Raw genomic sequence first — 26,057 nt, 5'->3', positions numbered from 1 at the left:
TTGGAGAATGGCTCCTTAAATCACTTCCCTGCAGACATACAGATGTCATGTAAGTGGTGCTACTTACATGCAGTCATAGGAAAAATCGGTGCTTCCATGTACATGTAACATTACCAAATAAGCACATTCCCCTAGTGATGCTGCTCTTTTTTTTTTTTTTTTTTGTAAAATGGTTGATCCAGCTTCTTTGGGGGTAATTACTTGTTAGGACCTAATTATAAGTGCTATTTGGCTTGTTATACAAATTGCACCCCCAAAGTTGAGCGCAGAAATCTTAGCACCATATCTAGAATTTGGGGTGGGGGGGGTTAAGTTATACATTCAGTCTCTGTATTGGTCTAAACATACACCAGACCCTGTATTTTAAGGGCCTGATTCTGGAAACAGCGCCTGCAAAATGGGCGCCTACGGCGTGGTAGCACCGGTAGGCACCACATCCAGAACTGCGTCTGTTTTTTGTACAGATGCCTTAAATGTAGGCCATTGCTTTACAGGCCTACATGTCTATGGAAGTGCCTAGGCACGCCTACGGACGGCTAAGGCTATTTTGGTATTTTCTAGCGCTGGGGCTTCCTTAGAATTCCCTTCCGTCATTTTCTATTGCAGGAGAGAGATCTGGGCACACGCTGCTCACACATAACTAGGTCTCCTTTCTGGGCCTTTGAGCTGTGCTACAGCGCAGGGATTGTCAGTGTTTCTTAGGCACAATGCTATGCTCACTTGATTTAGACAAGCAGCAACGTATGACCTCATTAAATAAAGATGACAGTAGTCATCATTCTGCTTATTGCTTATAATGAATCAGTTATAAACACAATACATTTTGCCAACAGCTGTTCTTTTAACAGCTTCTGAAATGTGTGCAGGCTTCCTGCTTCTCTCAAATTAACAGGCAAATGTATTCAGAATTTCATTGCAGCTTTTTTTTATAGTAACATATTATATGACAGCAGATAAAGACTGGACTTTCAGAAGGCGTTCGACAAGGTTCCGCATGAACGACTACTTCGGAAAATTGCGAGCCATGGAATCGAGGGAGAAATACTCACATGGATTAAAAACTGGCTGGAGCATAGGAAACAGAGAGTGGGGGTAAATGGGCAATACTCGGACTGGAAGAGCATCACCAGTGGGGTGCCGCAGGGTTCGGTGCTTGGACCCGTACTCTTCAACATCTTTATAAACGATCTGGACATAGGTACGACGAGCGAGGTGATTAAATTTGCGGACGACACAAAGTTATTCAGAGTAGTAAAGACGCAGGGGGATTGCGAAGATCTGCAATGTGACATAATCAGGCTCGAGGAATGGGCATCGACATTGCAGATGGGATTCAACGTGGATAAATGTAAAGTGATGCATGTCGGTAACAAAAATCTCAAGCAAGAGTACAGGATGTCCGGGGCGGTACTTGGAGAGACCTCCCAGGAAAAGGATTCGGGGAGTTCTGATCGACAATTCAATGAAGCCATCTACGCAATGTGTGGCGGCGGAGGTGAAATGGGCAAACAGAATGCTAGGAATGATAAAGAAGGGGATCACAAACTGATTGGAGAAGGTTATCATGCTGCTGTACCGGGCCATGGTGCGCCCTCACCTGGAGTACTGCGTACAGCACTGGTTACCGTACATGAAGAAAGACACTGTACTACTCGAAAGGGTCCAGAGAAGACCGACTAAGATGGTTAAGGGGTTGGAGGAGCTGCCGTACAGCGACAGATTAGAGAAACCAGGCCTCTTCTCCCACGAACAGAGGAGATTGAGAGGGGACATGATCGAAACATTCAAGATACTGATGGGGATAGACTTAGTATATAAGGACAGGTTGTTCACCCTCTCTAAGGTAGGGAGAACGAGAGGGCACTCTCTAAAGTTGAAAGGGGATAGATTCTGTACAAACGCAAGGAAGTTCTTCTTCACCCAGAGAGTGGTGGAGAGTTGGAATGCTCTTCCCGAGTCTGTTTTAGGGGAAAACACCCTCCAGGGATTCAAGACAATGTTAGACAAGTTCCTACTGAACAAGGACGTATGCTGGTAGGACTAGTCTCAGTTAGGGCACTGTTTTTTGACCAAAAGGGCTGCCGCGTGAGCAGACTGCTGGGCATGATGGACCACTGGTCTGACCCAGCAGCAGCATCTCTTATGTTCTAATGTACAATCTTTTAAAAGCTCTTAGTTCAGTATCAGTCTTAAAGCCTTGGAATGCAAAACAGAAAGACCACAAGAATACAGAGCTACTATTAAACTCTATAAAGTTAATTTAGGATCTAATCTAAATCATAAATATATATAAGGAATATAACATACATTTTACAGTAGCAGGTTCAAGCTTTCAGGGGTTAAAACAAGTCCTAGTTAACGTGTATATTAGTGTATTAGTTGAGGAATGTGAACAGAATTGAAGCAGAAAATATTAGCAGATCTAATTCTATGGGAATATTACTGTAGCCTAGAAATGGAAGGAAACAGACAGTGACAAACCAGTTTTATTTTTTTGCTTTCGGTGAGACTGCAAACAATATCTGCTTCTCCGTTGACAATCCTGAGAGCTGTAAGTATATGCTTTCGAAATGGATGTGCAAGAAAGAATCCTGAAGCAGGAACATGTTTGGTCCACAGAAATCTGGTTTATTTTTCAAAGAACCTGCAATAAACAGCTGATTATTTGCTTAGAAGTGGAAGCCACAGCGACTGCTGGGAACTAATGGATTAGCAATGCAGTGCTTTACTCTGAGTCTGATGGATCATGCACACCAATCTGCATAGCCGTGGAGGGGACGTCCAAATCCGAGTTTGGACGTTTTGTGGATGACACACACATATCCAATAGCAAACATGACCATTTTGTTTCGAAGATGGCCATTTCTTTAATGTGTGTCTTATCTTTTCAAACCATTTTCGAAAAAACATGTCCAAAAGAAAAACATTCAAAATAAGTCATTGGGATGTAGGAGGGGCCAGTCAATAAAACTCTCTTCTGTAATAGTCTGCCACATTTGGGATGGTTTTCTTTTTTATAAATGAGCCCCTATAAACGGTGCCATACTGCTGCCTAACTTAATTGTGCTGACTGACTTTAATCAGCGCAGTCATTTGAAACCAATTTAAAAAAGTGGGCACCTTGAGGCATCTACAGCAGGACACCTAATGGCACCTTACATAAGTGGGCGTGGTGAGGGGGCAGAATGGGACTTAGGTTCTGGGTGCAGTTCACTAAAGCTGGCCTACATTGCAGGTATCTAAGTTTTTTCTTAGGCGTTGTCAGTTGTGATTCTGTTAAAAGGCGCTTAAGTGTGATTGACGCACGGCTGGCATCCATTTCAGGCGCAGTTTACAGACTCCAGACCTTAGTGTCAAAGACCATGCAACCGTTTCCTCAAGTTTTACTTGATTAAACTATAATGTTTTTCATATAGTTTTGGATCTGCATTATTCCTGCTTGCTGCTGAAATGTGACATTAGTTTTAATGATATTAAAGAGGTTTTTAGCCTGATTCATTGATGTATCCATAGGGCTCTTCCTTCTGTTCTTTAATAGTAGGCAGGGACTGCTCTCTTTCAATCCCTTGATCTGTGGGAATTAGAATTTTTAAACAGTAATGTTTTAACATAAATGTGTAGCATTTCATGGATCAGATATTTTAGCAAGATTTTACATCGCAGTAATCAAAAAAGTTAATCTGTTCTCACGGGTGTCATTGGGTTTTTTTAATCATTCTTGTACTATTTGGTTTTTAAGGAGTCTTTTGATGTAACACTTCAATACACATTATTTGGAACCTACAAAATAGTTTCCAGGGATTCCCTTGTTATCAAAGGAAAGTTTCATGCACAGTTTTCTATTATCCAATATGTCTTTCACTTTCTTGTTATTTGATCCAGAACCAAACTGGCCAGACAGTAACAGCTCTTGGTATTAATACCCACTGTTTAGAAAAATTAGATCTGTGGATCACTGGAGTCAAGACCGTTCAGATGGAGAAAGGCTGTTGCTGGATGCCCTGGTTGTTTGACCGACCACATCCATAAACTCATCATATCTTCCTGAGCGAGACAAACAGAAACTGATGCAAGAAATAACTGCGGCAAAAGCGGCAAGGTTAAGGTGGTTAGGTGGTGCGTCCATTGATTTCTTTGAAGAGTTCTTTCGGTGTCCTCTGTTGATTTATCATTCCTTTTGGCTGTCTGGCCATGCTTAAAAAATTGTAACAAAAAACAAACCCCACACCTAAACATGGAACTTAAGCAGGTCAGGCAAGACATGTTGTAAAATAATTTCTATGAAATTATGATGTAGAAATATGTTTTCAGGAGGTTATGTACTTTTTTAATTAAAACCAATAAAATGTTTTTGTTCCAGTATATTCCTAGTTTGGACTTGACCTTATTGTATTGGATGCTATATTAATATTTCAGTTGTGAATCCGCTTCCGGTGTTGTCGTACATGGTGTAATACATATGACTTTCTCTGTGGACCCTGACAGAGAATCTTCTTTAAAATGGAAATAGTTTACTATGTTAGGAATCCATTTTCAGTTCTTTTCCAACGGAAACTTCCTAAGGAATTTCCTTAGTACTGCTCAGAACGGTTTACATGAATTTGTTCAGGTACTCGAGCAATTCGTCACCCCTCATAATTTACAAAATGAAATCGCAGTATGTACTTTGGGAAAGGCAGCCTAGCTTCACCCTCAGCACTGCTGGAGACAATTTTGACTTCTGTAAATTGCTCCATAATATATTATTTTACCAATATGAACAAGTGGAAGACAGTTCTGGTGGCTGGTAGAAGCCTATTCTACAAAGAAACACAGTCGTATACAATGCTAGCCTAACCAAACACTTGAAGAAGAGCTGTTGATGCCCCTGTAAAAGTTATTAGTGAAGCCCCACTTGGATTATTAGGTCTAGTTTTGGAGTCCAAATCTCTTCAAGGACATAAGAAAATGAGGGGATTCAGAGGAAGGCGACAAAAATGGTACAGGGTTTGTGCCTTAAGACATATGAAAAGAGACTGGAGGACTTGAATATGTATATAATAGAGAAAAGGAGACAGAGAGAGAGGTGATATGATGCAGACATTTACGAACCTCTTTCAGAAACATAGGAGTAATGTCAGGAAATAATTTTTAGCAGAGAAGGTAGTGGACAAGTTTCAAGTTTATTAAAAATTTGATTAATCGCTTATTCAAAAATCTAACCAGAAGTTGGTCAGAGGAGAGGCTTCCGCCCACACACACGTGACTGCAGGCAGGCAGGCTTCAGTAAGTTTCTTTACTAAAGCGCCACAAAGGTAAGGGGGAGGGAGGGAGATAGATTTGGCCAGAGGGAGGGAGGGGGCCGCGCGCCTTCCCTCCCTTAACTGTGTGGACAAGGCCATTCACTGCTCCAAGGGGTGGTGGATGGCCTTGTCCCCATGCTCGCAGTGAGCACTTTTTCCCCCCACCGTTTCAGAGGGTTACCTGTGGCTAGCCGTGGGTAACTGCCACCGTGTCATTCTCTAGTACAGATTACAGCCTCAGCACCGTGGGGTTGTGTGTTCAAACCCACATTGCTCTTTGTAACCCTGGGTAAGTCACCCAATCCCTCCATTGCCCCAGGTATATTAGATAGATTATGAGCTCACCGGCATAGACGGAAAAATGCTTGAGTACCTAATAAATTCATGTAAACCATTCTGAACTCCCTTAGGAGAATGGTAAAGAAAATTGAATAAATATAAACAATTTATATTTGAGGAACGGAGTTCTCAGGCGTATAAGAAGAGAGGAGAGATACTGAGGGGCTGCAGAAAGAACACACTTCTAATCTAATCTAATCTAAACCTTAAGTTTATATACCGCATCATCTCCACGAGAATGGAGCTCGACACGGTTTACAAGAACCCAAAATAGTGGGTAGAGAAGAAGAAAAAGTAGATTAGTATATGACTGGCATAGTGGAGACTTGACAACCAGTGTTTAAGCATGGGTAGTTAGGGTCCACACACAGTGGTGGAAGCGTCTCTGGCCACTTGTTGGGCAGACTAGAGGGACTTTGTGGGTCTTTATCACTGTCATTCACTATGCCAACCTTAGAGCTGGTGTAGTGTGTTTGTATGAGTGTAATTGCCATTATTGCCAGTATATAAGAAGCACTGCCATACTGGTTCAGACTGAAGGTCCATCAAGCCCGGTATCCTGTTTCCATCTGTGGCCAATGCAGGCCACAAGTACCTGGCAAGATCCCAAAAGAGTAAAGCAGAATTTATGTGGCTTATTGTAGGAATAAGATGCATACCACAATTTCTAAATATCCTCTTACTTACAGCTAGCAAAATCTCTCAACCGCTTCTATGAAGCGATCCCCATTCCTGATGTCATATCTCCCCTCCTTGCTTTTCTTTTAAATTTTGTGTTTAAGAATGTACTTATTTACCCTCCCTTCCCCCTTATTACCCTCAAGTCCATGTAAGTATTTGTCAATTGTCATTTTAATGTTCACACCTCCCCCATAGTTATTTATTATTTTACCTTTTATTTATTTATTTTTTTTAGCATTGTAAACCGGCCAGATACATGCTGATAGTCGGTATATTAAAAATAATAAGACTTGAAACTTGAACTTGAAACTTAAACTTGACTTGATTTAGGAAATTAGCCAATTTTTTTATTTTTATTTTTTAAAACCTTGCTAAGCTACCTTTCACCACATCTCTGGCAATGAATTCCAGATCTTAATTACATGTTGAATGAAGAAAAATTTTCTCCAAATTGTTTTAAATTTACTACTTAGTAGCTTCATTACGTACCCCTAGTCCTGGTATTTTGGGAAAGAGTAAATAAGCAATTGACATCTACCCATTCCTCTTATATATTTACAGGCGTAATGAGTCCATAAATGTACTTGTGTTATAGAATTTGCCACACATGTATGACAATATGACATGGAGGTGGAGCTCTAGGCTGCATGGAGGCAAGGCACTGCTGCAAGTGGGACTGACGCAGGGCCTGAGCAGCCGCGGCAAGCTCTTCTACGGCCTGCACTGCAAAAGCGAGTGCCAGGCTGTTATCTCCAACTTGTTGGCAGTGCCACGGTGGGAGAGACTTGGCGGGCTGTAGCTATGCCCCTGTTTGTGCCCCTTCACCAAAAGAAGTGCGAGAACCAGAACTGTTGCCGGACAAAGTGACCAATGTCCAGCACCCCAAAGAGTGAAACAAATGGAGGTCCCCCTCCAGTAATGCATCCAGTCTAGCTGTTCAGGCACACTCAGACAACACGAGTAAGTCTGATTCACTATCTCTCTGAGCCCGACTTATCGCCCCTAACTTGCACTCTCTCCAAAACTCGCTCCTAGTCCTTGCTTAGTCTGTCTCAGCTCACATCATCCTGCCCCCTATCTCTTCAGGCCAGATCTCTGCTCAGTTTATTAATGTTCCCACAGTCTTACTGCTGGTGCCACTTCTGGGACAGCTACTCTTTTTTTTTTTCCATCATCACGTTGCTCTAGGTCAGTTTGAGCCATCCAAAATCCAAATTCTTTCACCGGTTGCATAATCTTATGAACACAACATGGGCGTTTGGGGACTGCATGGCTCAAATGTACTGAGAGCTGCCTAGTTCCAAATTAAAACTGAACAGTTGATCCAGAGGCTGTGCCAGCAGCAGACTTAAAAAAAAAAAAAAAAAAAAGAATGAGGGAAGCATGTATTTATTAAGGGAAGAGAGCCAAGGAGCCACACCAAGGTTCACTGGGGCTGCTATTGGCTCTGGATCTTGCAACGGAGAACAGTACTTTAGAGCAGGATCTTGCTAACTTTTTCAAGTCCTGGCACGCTAAATTTGGGGCGCATCTACAGGACTTCTGAGCGTGTGCAGACGTCAACGTGATGACATCACGTGCATGTATGATATCATCATGTTGACATTTGCGCATGCACGGAGGCCTTCCAGATGAGCTCTGAGCTTGCTAACCCTAAAATGACTACAAGAGAAGTGCCGGTGAGAAAGAGAAGCGCTGGTGTCGGCTGACTGCGTACAGGACATGCCTCTCACAGCACACCAGGCATCTCACCGTGGCACACAGTTTGTGATTCACTGCTTTAGAGCCTCAGAGCCAGTTTATTGATCCTGATCACTGCTTTCATAGGAGGCAAGCACTGTTCATTCTAAGCTAAGCAGGAGTCCATTGCTGGCAGTGGGGAGTGGTACTTCAATACTGAGTTTTCAATTGTTAGGGAGCTTGCCTGTCCTTCGCTACTGAGAATGTGATAGTGATAGCAAGTTTCAAGTTTATTATATCAAGTATTTCAATGCGTATTACAAGTCAAAAATAGGGGACAAATTATAAGACAATTACAAATAAAATATATACGTACAAATTTAATTACCGATACAAAAGGAGAGGGGGGTGAACTACAATCATTAAAGAAAATAAAGAGACATTTATGGGGAGCACATCAGGAGGGTAGCAAAGAGGCAAGATAAGAAAGTAGAGAAGAAGAAAGAAGAAAAAATTTGCATCCTATGGAGAACTCTCCGCTCAGCTTAGATGAGTGGAGGCAAGTTTTAGAGGAGAACTAGGATTACAGGTGAGCACATCTTCTTGTGTTCTGTTTCCTCCTGCCCCTTCCGTTGCCCTGCAATGTGAAAGGCACTTCTCAGTTCAGAAACTTTACCCGCATTTTCCCTCATTCTATTATTGTGCATGCACATTTTTGTACTTAACACTCAAAATTGTCTGAGCTGCCAAGTTACCCATCCCAGGAGGAAACCTTTGTGGCCGGTCCTGGTTTTTAACTTATATCTCAAAGCAGTGTAGTATTTGTAGTCCACGATTCTATCCATTGAAATTAGTGCTACAGGTTCCATAATGCACCAGGATGAGGTTGGGAGAAATCCAGGACGGGCCAAAGAGCCTCCCTCCTGGAATGGGTAACTTGGCTGTTCTGAAACTCTGCATTTTCAAAGCACATAGACTTACAAAGTTACATTTGTTACTATGGACGTTTGTAAGTCTATGGGCTAGATTCACCAACCCCCGTTTGCATGCCGGCTGACGAATTCACAAAAGGCCTGCATGCAAATGGGTCGATCGTTGACACGCCTCCAACCGACTGCACAGATCGCTAGAGCCCTAAGAGGAGTGACAGGAGAAGCAGCCCTTTGTCACTACTGTCAGGGCTTCTGCCGGCTTTTTACATTTTTTTAAAATCGGGCAGATATTTTGCGTGGTTTACACACACAAAATATCAGCCCAATTTAAAAAAAAATTTAAACCCCCCTCCCTCTCCCGACAAGTGCCCCTTCCCCCTCCCTCCCCGAACAAATTGTGTACCCCGCTTTTAAAATTATGGTAGGAGGGTTCCCACTCCCTCCTGCCATCTAAACTATTTTCCCTAACCCCAAAAACCAAATGGTAGAAGGGATTTCGACCAGACCCACCCCCCTCCCCGTACCTTTAAAAACACTGGGAGCAGGAGGGGTGCCCAGTCCCTCCTGCTCCTCAGGCCTCCCGTGATCTTCACGAGCAGGAGGAAGCGCAAAGTCCTGCTGCTCTGCTGGCCTCGACGCAATACCGGCCTCAGGCCACACCCCAGTGTATCATGTGATGCATGGGGAAGGGCCTAAGGCCATGATTGGCTGAGGTGCCTCGGGCTCCTCAGCCAATCAGGGACTTCCTTAGGGAGGAGTCTAAGGAAGTCCCTGATTGGCCAAAAACAATGGCCAATCATGGACTTCCTTAAGACTCCTCCCTAGCAAGGGGGAGAGGCACCTGGGGCAGTGGCACCCCTCCCACACCCTCTTCTCCGCCCCCTACCTCCACACACTCCTTCCCAACCTACTTCTGCTGCACAATCATCGCTTCCCTTCACCCATATCTCTGTAACATTCCTGGAGCGAGCAGCAACCCCCCAGGTCCAGGAAGTGACATCAGAGGAAGAGCATATGCTGGTGTGATAGCAGATTGGGGGGTTGCTGCTTGTGCCAGGAATGTTACAGATTCATACAATGCAAAGATAATCCTTTAAGATCATCCCTTAATACTCTCTCTAGAACCCAAATGTAGGTAGACCCTCAGAGATACCATCTAGCAGATTTAATACAAGGGTGAAAGACATCAACTGCCACATATTTACCTTCTGATAAACTTCTTTTCAACTACAACCATGGCTAAAAACACCTCTAGAAAGTGATCTCTATCTGAACACCTTTGAACATTTAAGGCTTGAACTCTAAACATTTTAGCAACTAGAGGGCAGTCTATCCCTTAGAAATACAACAGTGAAAGAAATTTTAGCAGCAGCCGTAAGGCTGGATTAACACTACGATGTTACTAAGCTTACAAATATTTATGGGCCCCTACACAAGTCGATGGGACCTAACCTAACCTACACCAAAACAATGGAGTGGGCATATAAATTCACATAATATTCAAGAAAGGTTCTTCAACAAACTTCTTAAAACACTCTCCAGAACATCAAAAAAAAGTGCACATAAACATCTCATATGTTGACTGAAAGATAGTATTGGAAAGGTGGAAAACCTCAGATTCCTTTTCCGAGGCCACAATAGAGCAGCTTACGCAGATCAATTCAATGGGATATTCTGTTAATCATTGGTCTACCACCTCCCCAAATATCAACTATATCAAAATGTAATTAAGTGAAAAATCATAAAAGGAAATCCGGACGTCTGGTAACCCTATAGAAATGACACCTAACTCATGATTGACATGCGCTATGTGCTGTGTTCCTTGGCGCCTATGTTTAAGGTGCTATTTATGCAAATGCCATTCCTGGCTAGTTAAATAGTTTTCAATGTCGGCCAGATAGGTGGTACTTAGAACAACTATGGGTAAATGGACTGGCATGCATACGTATCCGCTTGGGAGTTGGTGTGAAGTTACACGTGTGAGGTATGTGCAGACATAAAATTCATGCAAACTTCATGACTCCTCCCATTCTCCAGAACTCATTTCTTGAAAACCCCTATACTCAGATTGCATAAAAGGAGGCTCAAACATTCTCCTTGGGACTGCTTTATACTTGCGTAATTGCCGGAGTAATTTTAGAGAAGAGTTTGCTTACACTAAAAGTTGATAAAATTACAGTAGATTCTCTGTTAACTCAAGCAACCAGAACTCTCAAAGCAGCCAGCAAAAAAAAAATAAAAATTAAAGAAATACTGTAATACTTTAAATAAAAATGAAAATAAAATCAATTTCTGGTGGAAACTTGGCATGCCACGCCTGAGTACGCCTATGCTTTGCCTACCACATGTCTGGTAGTTTGTCTGGAACAGTTTGTGGTATAGAATAGTATGGCCTATTTTTAAAAGTAACTCTCAAGCAACCAGAAACTACATTTATCTGGCATCTGTCAATCCCTATGGGTGTCGGTTAACTGAGAGTCTACTAGACTCTAGAAGAGAATAACAGTCAGAAACAGATCATGTGACAGGCTTACGCCCATTGACCAATGCCTAAATTAATATAAAAAAAATGCAGGTAGCAATTTATTTTTGCAATGGGGCAGTCAGTGGTTAAGAATAGAACTCCAGGAGGGGCCTTCCTTTAGCTTCTTCCCTGTATAAATCATTGCATAACCATGGCCTGGTCCCTATGGGGCAGGCACATGTAACCCTGTGAATTCTTTTGTAAGTATATTGCAGAGAATGAAGCTTAGTGAGGTCATAAAAAATCTCTTCTCTGAGTAATGTTTTAGGGGTAACGGTGGGGGGGGTTGGATACAGAAAGGTTTTCCTTAAGGACACAGAGATCCTCATTTGGAATCTGGATAGCACTAGAGTATAACCTATTAAGAACATAAGAAGTTGCCACCACTGGGTCAGACCATTGGTCCATCGCGCCCAGCGGTCCGCTCTTGCGGCGGCCCGTCAGGTCTATGACCTGTAATGTGGTTCCTGCCCATTTCTGTAACCTACCTCTTCTTTTTATCTGTAACCCTCAATCCCCTTTTCTTTTAGGAACTTGTCTAAACCTTCCTTGAAACCCTGCAATGTGTTCTGGGCTATCACACCTCCGGAAGCGCGTTCCATGTGTCCACCACCCTCTGGGTAAAAAAGAACCTCCTAGCATTTGTTCTAAACCTGTCCCCTCTCAATTTCTCCGAGTGACCCCTTGTGTTAGTGGTTCCCCACAGTCTGAAAAATCTGTCCCTGTCCACTTTCTCTATGCCCCTCAGGATTTTGAAGGTTTCTATCATGTCTCCTCCTTACTGAAGAAAGAGCCGAGAGTGTCCCCAGCGTCCTTTCAACAGTTTCAAAAATAGGAAGGGGTAAAACACAGACCTCGTGGACCTTAACTGCACGTCCTTAAAAATCTGAGGTCCGTGCCACTTTTAATCTCAGCCTAGGTTATGGCTCTGACAGACCTCTATGACAATTTAGCTCTGACGGATCCTAATGCTTTCCCCTCCCTATGCTGAGACTAAAAGTGGCACGGACCTCAGGGCAAAAGTTTTGCTACTTTTAATCTCAGCATTAGGATCTGTCAGAGCTAAATTGTCATAGAGGTCTGTCAGAGCCATAACCTAGGCTGAGACTAAAAGTGGCACAGACCTCAGATTTTTAAGGACGTGCAGTTAAGATCCCTGACTTCAAAAATCACTAATGCTGGGAATTCACCTATCGGAACTCTTCTTTAAGGCAAAAGATTTGTTCAAGTTAAAGTTAGACTAGAGAACGTCAGGACTCTTCCTCAGGAAAAATAAAAGGTACTGCCACCATTAAACAGGCTTCACCTTTAAATGATGACATTTTCAGTATGATAGTGGCAAGCCTCTCCCACCATGCCTGCCTGTTCTAAGCCAGCTGCAGGAGTTATGATTTAAATCTTATCTTGACGCCCTTGGCAGGAGGGTTGAGCCTTCATCTGTACTCCCACGCCCAGATGTAAAGAGACCTTGCATCATTTGAGCTGCCCTATCTGAGAAAGAGACACACATTTTGAATGGTACGGTTCAGAACATGTAAATCAGTGCTGTGAAAAAACATCAAGGTTGGGTGGCTGGAACTGTGCCAGCTCCTACAAAATGTTTAATGTGCTATTTCTTCTTAGCTAAGTGCTTGCAGTAGCTTCTGGAAGATGATGGGAGACCAGAATGGACCTAGCAAATCATGGACTGAAGGGTTCTAATCCCAGTCATGCCAAGCATGCATTTAATCATTTTTGTAAGAGATATTGTAAATGGGCTGCTATAAAAAGCGAATCATTTTGCTGATGATACTGAAATCTTCAACAGGATAGACACTTAAAACAGCGTTTCTCAACTCGGTCCCCCTTGCCACTTAGGTTTCCAGGATATCCACAATGAATATGCATGAAAGAGATTTGCATATAATGGAGGCAGTGAATGCAAATCAAGTTTATGCATATTCATTGTAGATATCCTGAAAACCTGACAGACAAGGGGGTACTCCAGGACCGAGTTCAGAAACAATACCTTAAAGCAGGGATTCTCCTGCCAGTCCTTGGGACATACCAATCCAGTCTGGTTTTCAAGATATCCATTGTATGCATATTCATTGTGGGTATCCTGAAAACCAGATGTTTCTCGAGGACAAGGTTGAGAACTCTTGTCTTAAAGGAAAGGGTATACCTCCCAAGTAGAGATGGCACGAGGACAAATTTGTTCCCGGCCCCACAGGAACTCAATTTCCCCTTTCCGTTCCCGTGAGTTTTGTCGCTGTCCTGTCTCATTCCTGTAACTACACAAGCCTCAAACACTTATGATTTTAAAGTGTTTTGAGGCTTGGGCAGAGATCAGGACGGATCTTGCAGGAATGGGGTAGGGACAGGAAAAGAACTCACGGGGACAGAACAGGAAAATGGGTTCCCACGGGAATGGGGAAAAAAATCTGTCCCCGTGTCATTTTCTATTCCCAAGATACAACTGTATAGGAGGTGAGCCTCTTTCATAAAAAGAAGCTGAGGAATGAGGGATAAGGGGATCATAGGACAAAGATGAAAAGGATAAACTTAGGAGTACCATAAAGAAATCTCTTTTTACAGAAAAGGTGGTGGAAGCATTGAATGCACTCCTGATGGAGGTCAAAGTTCAAGATGACGCAGAACAAGTACGGAAATTGTCTAAAGGAGGATACGGGATAGTAATATTTTCTCGGGCTTCCATAGCTGGAGTCACGATTCTTGTGGATGTCTGGGTGGTGCTGCATCTGAGGTCCTTTGACCAATGTTTCAGCCAACAAAACAGAAAGGCAGGCAAACAAACTTGGACACCCACCCAGACAGCTGTGAGAACTTAAGCAAAGGATAATCATGCTCAAATAGTTAAGAATGGGAAGCCTGGATGGTACTTAGAGTCCTTACGTAGCTAGTGTGTGGCGCAGTGGTTAGAGCCACAGCCTCAGCACCCTGATGCTGTGGGTTCAAATCCAACGCTGCTCCTTGTGACCCTGGGCAAGTCAATCAATCCCCCATCGTCCCAGGTACATTAGAGAGAGTGTGAGCCCACCGGGACAAACAAGCAAAAAATGCTTGAGTACCTGAATATAAACCACTTAGGCTATAAGTGGTATAGAAATACTTTAATAATAATAGTATTCATAAGAACAGCCATACTGCAGCAGACCAAATGTCCATCAAGCCCACTATTCTGCTTCTAATAGTGACTAGACCAGATTACAAACACCTGGCAGGATCCCTAAAAGGCCCCAAGCATAGATATTGGAACAGGGGAGGCCACGGGGCCATGGCTTTTATTTTTTTTTACCCTTTCGTCTACCTTTCTCCTGGTGGTGTTGCTTAAATCTTCAGGCAGCCGCCGTGCAGCAGGCCGGCCCATGAACCCTTTACTCTACTTCCGGGAGAAGGCCTGCTCATGGATGCTGCATGGCGGCTGCTGAAGTTTTAACTAAAGCGCCGGGAGGAGGTGGGGGGAGGGGGACTCGGGAGCTGTTTAGAGGTCATGCGCCAGGGCAGAGCTCTTGGGCCTCCCAAAATAAAGCAACATTCCGCTGCCTATGTCCCCAAGGATAAGCTGTGGATTATTCCAAGAGCACCTTGTTAATAACTAGTTTTGTCCTCCTTCTTTCTATCTTTTCTAATTCCGCTATATCTTTTTTGAGATTTGGCAACCAGAACTGCACACAGTATTTGAGGTGTGGCCGTACCATAAAGTGATACAAGGGCATTATAACATTTTCATCTTTGTTTTCCGTTCCTTTCCTGATAATTCCTAACATTCTATTTGCTTTCTTAGCTGAGGGTTTCAGCGTATCCTCAACAATGACACCTAGATCCTTTTCCTGGGCTGTGACTCCTAACACAGAACCCAGCGTCGCATAGCTATAGTTCGGGTTCCTCTTTCCCATATGCATCACTTTGCACTTGCTCACATTAAACGTCATCTGCCATTTTGGAAAAAATGGGGGAGGGGATAACAACAGCTAATTCCAACAAGAGCCTGTTTCACACTTGGGGGCTCCTTTTACTAAGCTACGATAGCGTTTTTAGCGCACACAGAATTGCCGTGTGTGCTAAACCTGCGCTACGCGGCTAGAACTAATGCAATTCTGCACGAGCTAAAAACACTATCGTAGCAACCAAATGTCAACTCTTGTCCTTAGTGCTTGCTCTGTTCCACGTGTCTTTTTTGAACTCCCCTTTTCCAAAAACTTCTTTGCTCCCGCCTTTTGGGCAGGATTCATTATATAAAGTGAGTAAGGAAAAATATCAGTAGTAACATCCCCTGTCTTGGGAAGCTTGTGAAGGTCACACCTTTTTCATAAACACATGTAGTAGTTACCAGCTTAGTTTAATTGGCCCAAATGTGTTTAGTCATCCAAATTTGGGGCAGCCTTAAGTAGCGAGGCTGTAGTGTGGTTTCCATGTCAAAAGTCTTCTTTGCCATCATTGGATTAAGGGATCCTTTTACTAAGGCGAGATAACCGATTTAGCACATGTTAAATGCTAAGGTGCCCATAGAACAAAATGGATGCCTTAGCTAAATCGCTTAATGCACCTTGGTAAAAGGAGCCCTAAATTTCTCAGCTTTTCTCATGATATGTGAAGAATGTTTATTGTACAGAACCTGATTTCAGAGGTATCGTTAAAGGTTTATAACCTAAGTGGTGTACATTCAGGTACTCAAGCATTTTTCCTGTCTGTCCCGATGGGTCACAGTCTATCTAATGTACCTGGGGCAACGGGGGATTAAGTGACTTGCCAGGGTCACAAGGAGCAGGGTGGGATTTGAACCCACAACTTCAGGGTGCTGAGGCTATGGCTCTAACCACTGCACCACACAATGCTCAACATTTTTAATAAGTCTCTAGTCAAAATTCAGAAATGGGGAATGCTCACCCTTGCCTCCGTTTCCTCTCTACAGAGACTTTCCGACAGCATGCTGGAAGTTGCTCTCTCTGTTTCTGTCAAGATCACTGTGACAGTTTCAACAAGTCTTTTGAATCCTGAGAGACCCACCTGCCCCTTGGGTCACAGATGGCTGAAAAATGCACACGGCGGTAGGACTAATCTGCTGGCTTGGGCACTCCTTCCCTGGAAGCGATGGCACCAACCAGCTCATTTTTTCTCCGGTGCCGTAATTTTCATGGGCTGGGGGAGGCGGGTCAATGCGCGGAGTTGGGAAGCTGCAATTTATTGGATGGAGTAACTCGTAGCAAAATCAGATCTAAGTCTTTTCTGGTGCTTGGATGGAAGTTACAGTACTTCATTTGAAAGATTTGTAATATAAAAGGATATGTGTGTTTGCATTTATTGCCCATATTAGATTTCTCATCTACCCATTCTCAGATCCTTAGGACATCAAGGTAGAGAATGACATGGGGCAAATTTTTCCCCGTCCCATCCCCATGAGTTTTGACGTTCTTTCTGTACCTGCCCTTTTCCTGTAAGCTCTGCCTTAACCACACAAGTCTCAATCACTTATGATTTTAAAGTGTTTGAGGCTTGTGCAGATGAGGACAGAGCTTGTAGGAATGGGAATGGGACGGGGAAAATGAGTTCCCGCGGGGACGGGGAAAAATTTGTCCCCGTGTCATTCTCTACTTCAAGGTAAGATTACAAGATAAAAACATAGTAAGGAAAACAAGGTACAATATAAATCCAAAATCTAAAAAGGAAAAAAATAAAATAGAGGCAAAACTAACAGACACATCAACCACAAATTAAATTAATACCAATAAAAAGCACAATTCTCTATCCTAAAGCCTGCCCAGTCTTGCTTGAAAGGATTTCTTCTATTTCAGACCAATACATTTATAAGGAAGTAACAATATATTCCTGAGATGCTACTGTGGCTCTCCCCAAATATCCCTATCCAGTGGCGTACCAAGGGGGGGGCGGTCCTCCCCGGGTGCATGCCCCAAGGGCCACCCACCAGGGAATAGGCTGCCGCCGGGGAAAGGCAGTGGATGCCGTCATCAGGAACAAGCCGGCCGAGTTCTCCCTTCTTTTCTTCCCTGCAGGGCCGACCAACTCTCGCCGCCCGACGTCAATTCTGACGTCGGAGAGGACGTTCTGGGCCAGCCAATCGCTACCTGGCTGGCCCGGAACGTCCTCGCCGACGTTAGAATCGACGTCGGGTGGCGAGAGTTGGTCAGCCCTGCAGGGAAGACAAGCAGGGCGAACTCGGAGCCGGCCTGTTCCCGACTGCGGTAGTGGCAGCCTATTCCCCAGCGGCGGTGGCAGCATTTTCCCAAAGGCAGTGGCATGGGGGAGGGGAGGGAGAAAGAAAGAAACAGGGGGGGACGATGACAGGGAGCCAGAAAGAAAGGGGGCAGGGTGAAACAAAGAAAAAGAAAAAAATGGGGCATGGAGAGAGAGAGAGAAAGACAGACAGAGAGAAAGAAAGAAGGGGGCAGGGTGAAATAAATAAAAAGTTGGGGGAGGGAATGAGGTCTGGAGGAGAGGAAGCATACAGGAGGCTGAAAGAAGGGAAGAAATATTGGATGCACAGTCAGAAGAATAAAGTGCAACCAGAGACTGATGAAATCACCAAACAAAGATAGGAAAAATGATTTTATTTTCAATTTAGTGATCAAAATGTGTCCGTTTTGAGAATTTGTATATGCTGTCTATATTTTGCACTATGGCCCCCTTTTACTAAACCGCATTAACGGTTTTTAGCGCAGGGAGCCTATGAGCGTTGAGAGCAGCGTGGGGCATTCAGCGCAGCTCCCTGCGCTAATAAACGCTATCGCGGTTTAGTAAAAAGGGAGGGGGTATATTTGTCTATTTTTGTATAGTTGTTACTGAGGTGACATTGCATAAAGTCATCTGCCTTGATCTCTTTGAAAACCCAAGGAATATAAATGATAATTAACATTTTCTCTGCGTACAGTGTGCTTTGTGTTTTTAAAATTTTATTGTTGGTAGATCATTTTGACTTGGCCACGAAGGTAAGGGGGAGGGAGGGAGGGGAGCTGCTGAAAGACATCTAGTAATCCTTGCAGGCTTGACTGTGTAGGGAATTATTTTTGTAAAATCATGTTTTGTTATGTGGCTGGCATTATTTAGACTTTAATTTCTAAGAATGAATAGAATGAAAATGATATAAAATTACTTGCTTGTTTTTATGTGCATGCGCTGAAGGAAAGTGGAGAGAGAGTGGGCTGAGGTCGCTGAAGGGAAATGGGGAAGAGAGAGTGGGGAGAAGACGCTGATTTATAAATTGACAATTGTACAGAATATTGTTTCTTTTTATACTTTAATATAATAAGTTCAATATAAAACAATTCAAGGCTTGTGTGGATGGAATCAGGTAGTTTGCGGGGATGGGGACCAAGCTTACGGGGATTAGTCCAATAAAATGGTATTTTCTTATTTCTCATTATTTGTTTTATTTTTATTTGTTAATTTGTAAAGTGGTGATTGTTATGTATCAGTTTTTTCAAATTTACATCTACTGTCTTTATATTTTGCACAGCATTAGAGGACATATATTACTGTTTTTGTGGTGTTGTAGTGTTGCATTGTATGCAGAGTCTGGTTTCTTGGCGGTTCAGTTTAACTTTTGTCCATATTTCTATTTTTAGATTATGATTATTCCATATTGGGCAAGGGTGTATCTGTCTGTGTGTATGAAAGGGACATGGCTTTCTGATAGCATCGACTGTATAGGATCTGGCTTGTTTAGTTTTACAATGTATGTGTTGGTGTTCTAGTGCTCACTGCAGTGTTTAAGATGCTGCCTTTTCCTAGGTACACTCTTGTCCGATATGTGGATTGTTACTAAAAATCATATTTTTCATATAGATGGGGGGGGGGGGGTAAATAAATGATGGGCCCCGGGTGTCATATATGCTAGGTACGCCACTGTCCCTATCGCTGAACAATTCACCTAGAATTGCCTATTTTGCAACAAAGTACCTTTACCTACGGAATCTGACCCAAATTTAAAGTGAAAGCACACATGTACGGCCCCCTTTGCAACTTGCCATAGTTACATAGAGTTAGGACTGCTGGAAAACAGAAAAAGATGAGAGGGGATGAACCATCTGTATATTGCAAACAAAAATAATCACCAAGTCAACTTTCACAGTGAAGCAAAAAACAAAGACTGTGGAGACAATGATCTTGATTCTAAGCATTACTCAAAGTTCTTCATAAGACTGATCTGTATAGAGACCAGACACGGTCTGTGTTTCGGTCGGAAAGACCTTCCTCTGGGGTCCAGAATGATGAAAACCACAAAACCTATAGTTCTTCATCTGCACACCACAATCTCTTTCTGTGCATCATCTGAGATGACTGTACCTTATATATAGATCAGTCTTATGAAGAACTTTGAATAAAGCTTGGAATCCAGATCATTGTCTCCACAGTCTTTATTTTTTCTGTTTCCATCAATACATTCTTACAAAACTCATATTGGACTGAATGATCCAGGCCCCAGGTAAGATCCCTGATTCAGATGTTAAACAGCCTACGCTAGGTTTGTCTTCTATATATTGTTCAGTTCAGGGGTGTACAATCTTGGCCCTCAAAGGCTACAAACAGATCTACTTTTCTAAGTAAGAAAGTTGTGCAAAGCAAGCTGGTTCTTGGATTCAGTTATGCAGGCTTACTCAATGGACATCCATTGAGGAAAGCCTGAAAACCAAAGCCGATTGTGGCCCTCAAGGAAAAAAAATCAACGTTCCATCTCAGATGGATGCAGAACCGCCATTATTAATTCTCGACAAGATGCATTTCAGTCATCTTCTGCATTTAGCCACATGAGTTCTCAAAGACTGCTGGACCCACACTATTAAAGCTTGTCTGGAAGGGAGGAAGGAGTGAACAATCTTTCTATGTACCTTTGAGGAAACTTTGATCATAATTGCACACTTTTAGTCTTAATTCCTTGTTGAATCCAGGCATTTCCCAGCACAATGATAGCTGGCAAAGTCATTCATAAATGAATGATCTGCTGTGTGAAGAAGTAGTTCCTCTAGTTTGTTCTAAACTTTATCATTTTACAGGGGCTGATATTCAGCGGGTGAATAGAAGTCTTAACATAAATTTAATTCCTTTTGAGCAGGGAACAAGTGAATATATACCCAGGGTTTTTGGAGTATGGAATAATTAGTCCCTTGGGATGTGTGATTGTGGAGTGTTTCACTTGGCAAATTACTCAATCCACCATTCTCCCAGGTACATTAGATAGATTGTAAGCCCACTAGGACAGAAAGGAAAATGCTTGAGCACTTGATTGTAAACCACTTACGGTAGATAACCTCGCTTGGTGGTATATAAATACCTAATAAAGCAAGAAAACTAATCAACTTTATTTCCAGAAGTTATTTAGTAACATTGATACAATTTTATGACGTTCACTTTTCAACAGTCTTAGTTTTAGGGGCAGTAGATTGTATGGACATTGCAATTGGGCTACTTCCAGGAAGTGGAGTCAGTTATAAGATTTTTTTGTATATTTATTTATTTAAGCATTTATATACCACTTTTAGTCTAAGTGGTTTACATTCAGGTACTTCACGTTCCACAGACAGCCTCCTATCAAGAGGGTTCAGCCAGAGCCCCCAGAGAGCAAGGAGATGGAAAAAAGCAGCAAAGACAGGCAGCCAGTGCCAGCAAGATCCCAAAACATTGTTAACACATACACGTCACTTATTTACAGTGAACATGTTGCCATTAATCATGGTTTGTGTGGCCAGCCACAGTCTTGAACAGCTCTATTATATAAAGATGTTTGACCTAAGGCAATATGGGCCTTTAAAGAGGGCACTGTCTTATCTGGCACGTCATAACCAGGACTTGCAGCTGGTAGTATATCAATTTATATTTATTCGTTTTCCAAATGTAACTACCAACGTTATAATGATATGTAAATATATATCAATACAACAAAACATATAGTCCAATAATAGAATCATTATAAATGGAAACAGAATCAACCTCCTCCCATCATCTTCCCTCCCCTCTCCCAGAACTGCTAAAAAAAAAAAAAATCAATAACAATCAATCAAAACACGACTTCTTGCTGTTGGAGATAACGTGTTGCCAAAGCATGAACACCACTCGCCCTTCTTGGTTTCCCATTCAGAAAGAGACATACTTTCCCTAATTAAAAGATGGAGCATATTGGAACGCCAATGACCAGATCACCTGATCAGTAAGAGGTGACTGCATTTCAGCCTTTTTATTTGCACTGTATAGAAGCTGGACATTGCAAGATTCCTTTTTCTAATCTGTATTTGAAGTATCTGATAGAAGTGAGGTAGCTTCTGTGGAGGGATCTGGAGCAGTCTGACTTGTTCTCATTTTCCAGCAGGAAGTATTCATTAATAGGTAGGGTTGTACCTATCTGAGTCCAGGACATAATTGCTATTGGAGTCTGACAGCTTGGAGTGTTGCTGTTATGAAGTAACTCCAGAATTTGTATTTTAATTATCTATAAAACTTTATATACTCTTTTCTTGGACAAGCCAATCAAGATCATGTACAAATAAAGCAAGCATGTAATCCAAAAAACAATAATGCCAGTACATAATTAAAAATATGCAGTCATAAAGGATAATACATCACTGTAAATTAAAGTAAACAACTGAAATAATAAATCTTAAATAATACCTAGGAAAGTGCTTTTTTAGTTGGCAATAAAAATAAAATTTAAAAAAGTGGATGGTGCACGTAAATTTCATATTGATACCAATTGTTTTATTTCTGTTATGTGAAGTTTTGTGAAATAACAGCCATAGGTGGGAGGATGGTAAAAGAACATGTGCATAAAATTACGCACCCTGGTGACATCATTGGAGAGCGCTGTTTTGTCTGTACCTGCCCTGCCCCACCTCACTCCTCTTTGCCCCGCCCCTCCATGCTCCACCTCTCTTCTTCAGCATTCCCAAACAAGTGAGTCATTTGACATTAGGAGGTGAAGAGTTCCAGTGGAAAGGGAATAATGGGGCACAGTGTATGTCATTAAAATCAGTTTTTTATTGCTTGGTCTCTGGAATTTCTTTGGTCTGTCCCCATGAGCTGCTCCTCTCTTCTCCTAAACCCTCTGCTCAGTTCTCCATCTCGGTAAACAATACTGTCATCGTTCCAGTCTCCTCTGCTCGCAACCTTGGAGTCGTCTTCGATTCCGAACTCTCATTTTCTATGCACATTCAACAAACTGCTAAGGCCTGTCATTATAACATCCCCAAAATTCACCACTTCCTCTCTAAGCACACTACCCAGACTAGAGAATGACACAGTGGCTGTTACCTGTAACCCACCGAAATGGTGGGGGGGGGGGAAGTGCTCACTACAGGCACGGGGACAAGGCCATCCACCACCCCGTGGAGCGGTGAATGGCCTTGTCCCCGCAGTTAAGGGAGGGAACGTGCGCAGTCACCGATCACACGCGGACCCCCTCCCTCCTTTCTACCTACCGAATCTATCCCCCTCCCCCTTACCTTCGCGGTGCGTTAGGAAAGTTGCTCAAGCCGGCCGAGCCTGTCTGCCTGCAGTCATGCATGTGTGGGCGGAAGCTTCCCATCTGATCTGATGCAACTTCCGGTTGCGTCAGAGGAGAAGCTTCCGCTCTCCCCTCTGCCCTCCAACCCAGCCAGCTGATTAACCGTTCCCCTTAACTGTTTCCATTACATCCTGTTTGTCTGTCTTGGCTGTTTAGATTGTAAGCTCTTTGGAGCAGGGACTGTCTTCTTCGTGACTCTTTTCAGCGCTGCGTATGTCTGGTAGTACTACAGAAATAATAGTTGTAGTATTTACTACTCTTGCCTCCCTTTGTTTTTCCTTCCTAACGTTGTTTACCATATATGTTTTCTTTAACTTTCTCAAAATTGTATTTCTTTCCCTTCTCCTTAAGGAGGGGGCCTTAAGTTTTTTGTTGTTTTTTTTTAAATTAAATTGTCAGTCTCCCTTTATTAACATATGTTTATTATTATACTATGTACATCGCTTAGAATGTTAAATAAGCGATTAATCAAATATTGAAGAAACTTGGAAACTTAGTAGCCACGGATGTGGTACCCAAGTGATGCAGGCGACTTATGCTATCAGTTGTAAACAGTGCATGGTGCATTACGGTGTGGCCTTTTACACCAGACATTAACCTTTGGGGTGCCAAAGATAGTATACACTGTTGTTCCCTAATGTCTTAGGTGCAGCTACGAGCCATTGCAGAAGTATGTCCCTTTGTGGCCTCCTATAGGCTCGCCATGGTATAAGCAGTTTGTAAGTCACCGATAGCTGCAGGCTGAATTAAGCACTGAACAACCAAGATGGTTCAGCAACCCAGAAGCTAACAAGACACGGGATGATGATATTCAGCTGTTATCCACTTACTGGACTGAATTTCATGTAGTGGGTCCACTTTCTCAGTGGCAATATACAGGAAATTTCTCGGATGAAGAAACGGAAGTAGAGGGAAAAGCGCAAGGAAGGCTGAAGACAAAAAGGAGGGTTAAGGATAGGAGGAAGTCAAAAGTCACAAACATAACTGACAGAAAACAGTAACTGCATTTGTTTTGCAACTTGGCAAGCAAAATATGTTTAGCAATGGCTTAATTTGCTTGTCTATTTATCATTATGATGAAGGTGAGTGTAGGTATGTCTTTTCTGTCATCCCTAGGAATTGTCTTTCCCATGTGTAGGATTGTTTGAAATGGTGTCTGAGCAGAAAACAGCTGTGACAGTCTCTGGTATGCTCATGCCATTGCGCTCCGAGGGCCAAACTGACCCACAGAATCTTTCCCTGGTTTTGTGAGTGCCATCTTTCTCAGGAATTTGAAGTTTTAAAAGAATAAAATGCGCTGATGATCCATTTTGTTTGCAAAACATGTTAAATAATAGAAATGGGAGTGTCTGGGTGTGACCCATAATCTGGCTGCTAATGTAGCAGCTGGGGGAGTGGCAGGAGATACATTGCTTTTCAAGTCTGTGCCTGCTGTTAGTGGGGTGAGGCCAAAGTTATTCCCGGCTTCTTTACAAAGAGCTCAGGCTCCTACTGGAACCCAGCGAAAGCAGAAAAGATGACTAGGATACTTACAAACAGTGGCATAGTAACAGGGGGGGAGGGGAAGGAGGGGACCGCCCCAGGTGCTGTCTTGGTGGGAGCATCCTCCCCCCCCCCCTCCCAGAACTCTTTAAATCTTTGCCAGTGTGAGCAACTACTCTGGCCTGCTGCTCAAGTTTAATAAGCATTTGATATATCGCCTGGCTCCCTCTGAAATCACTTCCGGGTTGCGGGCCAGGAAGTGACATCAGAGGGAAAGACAATGCCGGAGAAGCTACTCGTGCTGGCGAAGATTTAAAGAGGTATGTGGGTGGGAATGGAGGGGGTAAGTGTTGTGTAGGGGGTGAGGAAGGACCAGGGACAGAGAGGAGAGTACGGAGGAGGGGGAACCACCCCAGGCAACACCTACCCTTGCTACTCCATTGGCTACAAAGGTGAAGGGGACAAGGAGAGGGGAAACCTGTATGTACCATCTGCTGAAATCTCTGTAAAGATCTGATAACAGGTCCTGCAGCCACATCCAACCTCTCCAAGGCCCCGATGTTCTAAACTTACCATGCCTTTAACTGACACTAAACCAGTTCTAACCGGTTTAGCGTCAAAGTATTTTAGCTTCCGATACACACAATGGCCCTGTACGATCTTGTTTGTGCGTCGCAGCATCCACTGATAATACCATGTAAATGTAGTACAACGAGGTCATTAATATTAAAATGTGATGCACGAAATGACTTGTTGACCTTTAAGGCTCCAAAATTACTGGCAGGTCTGGAGGTGCCAATAGCGTTGAACCGAGGAAGGGGAGGAATGGAAAGAGGCAAGGGAGGCTTTTAAATGTTTATCGTGAAACTTCTGTATAATTTATTGGTACTTTGACCGTTGTTGGGGATGTTATAATGCTCCTTGTGACCCTGGGCAAGTCACTTAATCCCCTCATTGACCCAGGTACACTAGGTAGAGTTTGAGCCCCCCAGGACAGGATAAAGTACCTGAATGTAAACCACTCAGGATATAATTGGTATATAAATAAATAATATAATAATAATAATTACATATTACTACACCATTTTACCCAAATGTCCTACAAACTTTATTTTGCTCTGTCACTTGGGATTTCCCGGAGATATTGCGGAAATAAAGGTTTTTCTACTCAATGTACGCTTTAGAAAAAAAAAAAATGGATGTATTGTACGAGGCCTTTACATGCTCTGCTATAGAATAAATTACGCTTTGTGCAATTACCAGCAAGAAATCTATCAATTAGATGCAGCAGGGGATTGTCATCCTACAATTAGAGAGAACAGCTGAAGGCGACATGATTTCAACCCCGGGAGGAAATGACTGTTATTAGAGAATGGATTTTGTGATTGTTAAGACCATTTTTCCTGTGCCAGTTTATGCTGGAGTGTTTAAAAGGGTGGCAAAACTTTGCCATCACATTCACACACAACTTCCCTTCCTTTTACTAAGCCACAGTAGAGGTTTCTATCGTGGAACTGGCCATCCTTCCTGCTGGTGATCTTTGGGGGATGGCACCCCTCCTGCCAGCCTACTTCATGGGGGGACAGGTTCCCTGCCATGGCTGCTAAACTAATCTATGCCCTAGG

General features: G+C 42.9%; 2 long non-coding RNA genes across 2 annotated transcripts in view; both read right to left on the bottom strand.

Annotated features, from left to right (window-relative positions):
• LOC117352380 overlaps window positions 1-26,057 on the bottom strand; it is a 255,037-nt gene that overhangs the window by 110,857 nt on the left and 118,123 nt on the right. The window lies entirely within an intron of this gene.
• Window positions 8,343-16,489, bottom strand: LOC117352379. The gene is made up of 3 exons (XR_004537668.1): window positions 16,329-16,489; window positions 12,745-12,929; window positions 8,343-8,619 (listed from the first exon to the last, which is right to left on the bottom strand). It is a non-coding gene; the product is annotated as an uncharacterized LOC117352379 (long non-coding RNA).

This window comes from Geotrypetes seraphini, chromosome 19 (assembly GCF_902459505.1).
Source record: "Geotrypetes seraphini chromosome 19, aGeoSer1.1, whole genome shotgun sequence".
Lineage (NCBI taxonomy): Eukaryota > Metazoa > Chordata > Amphibia > Gymnophiona > Dermophiidae > Geotrypetes > Geotrypetes seraphini.
This window is presented reverse-complemented; position numbering and strand designations above follow the sequence as displayed.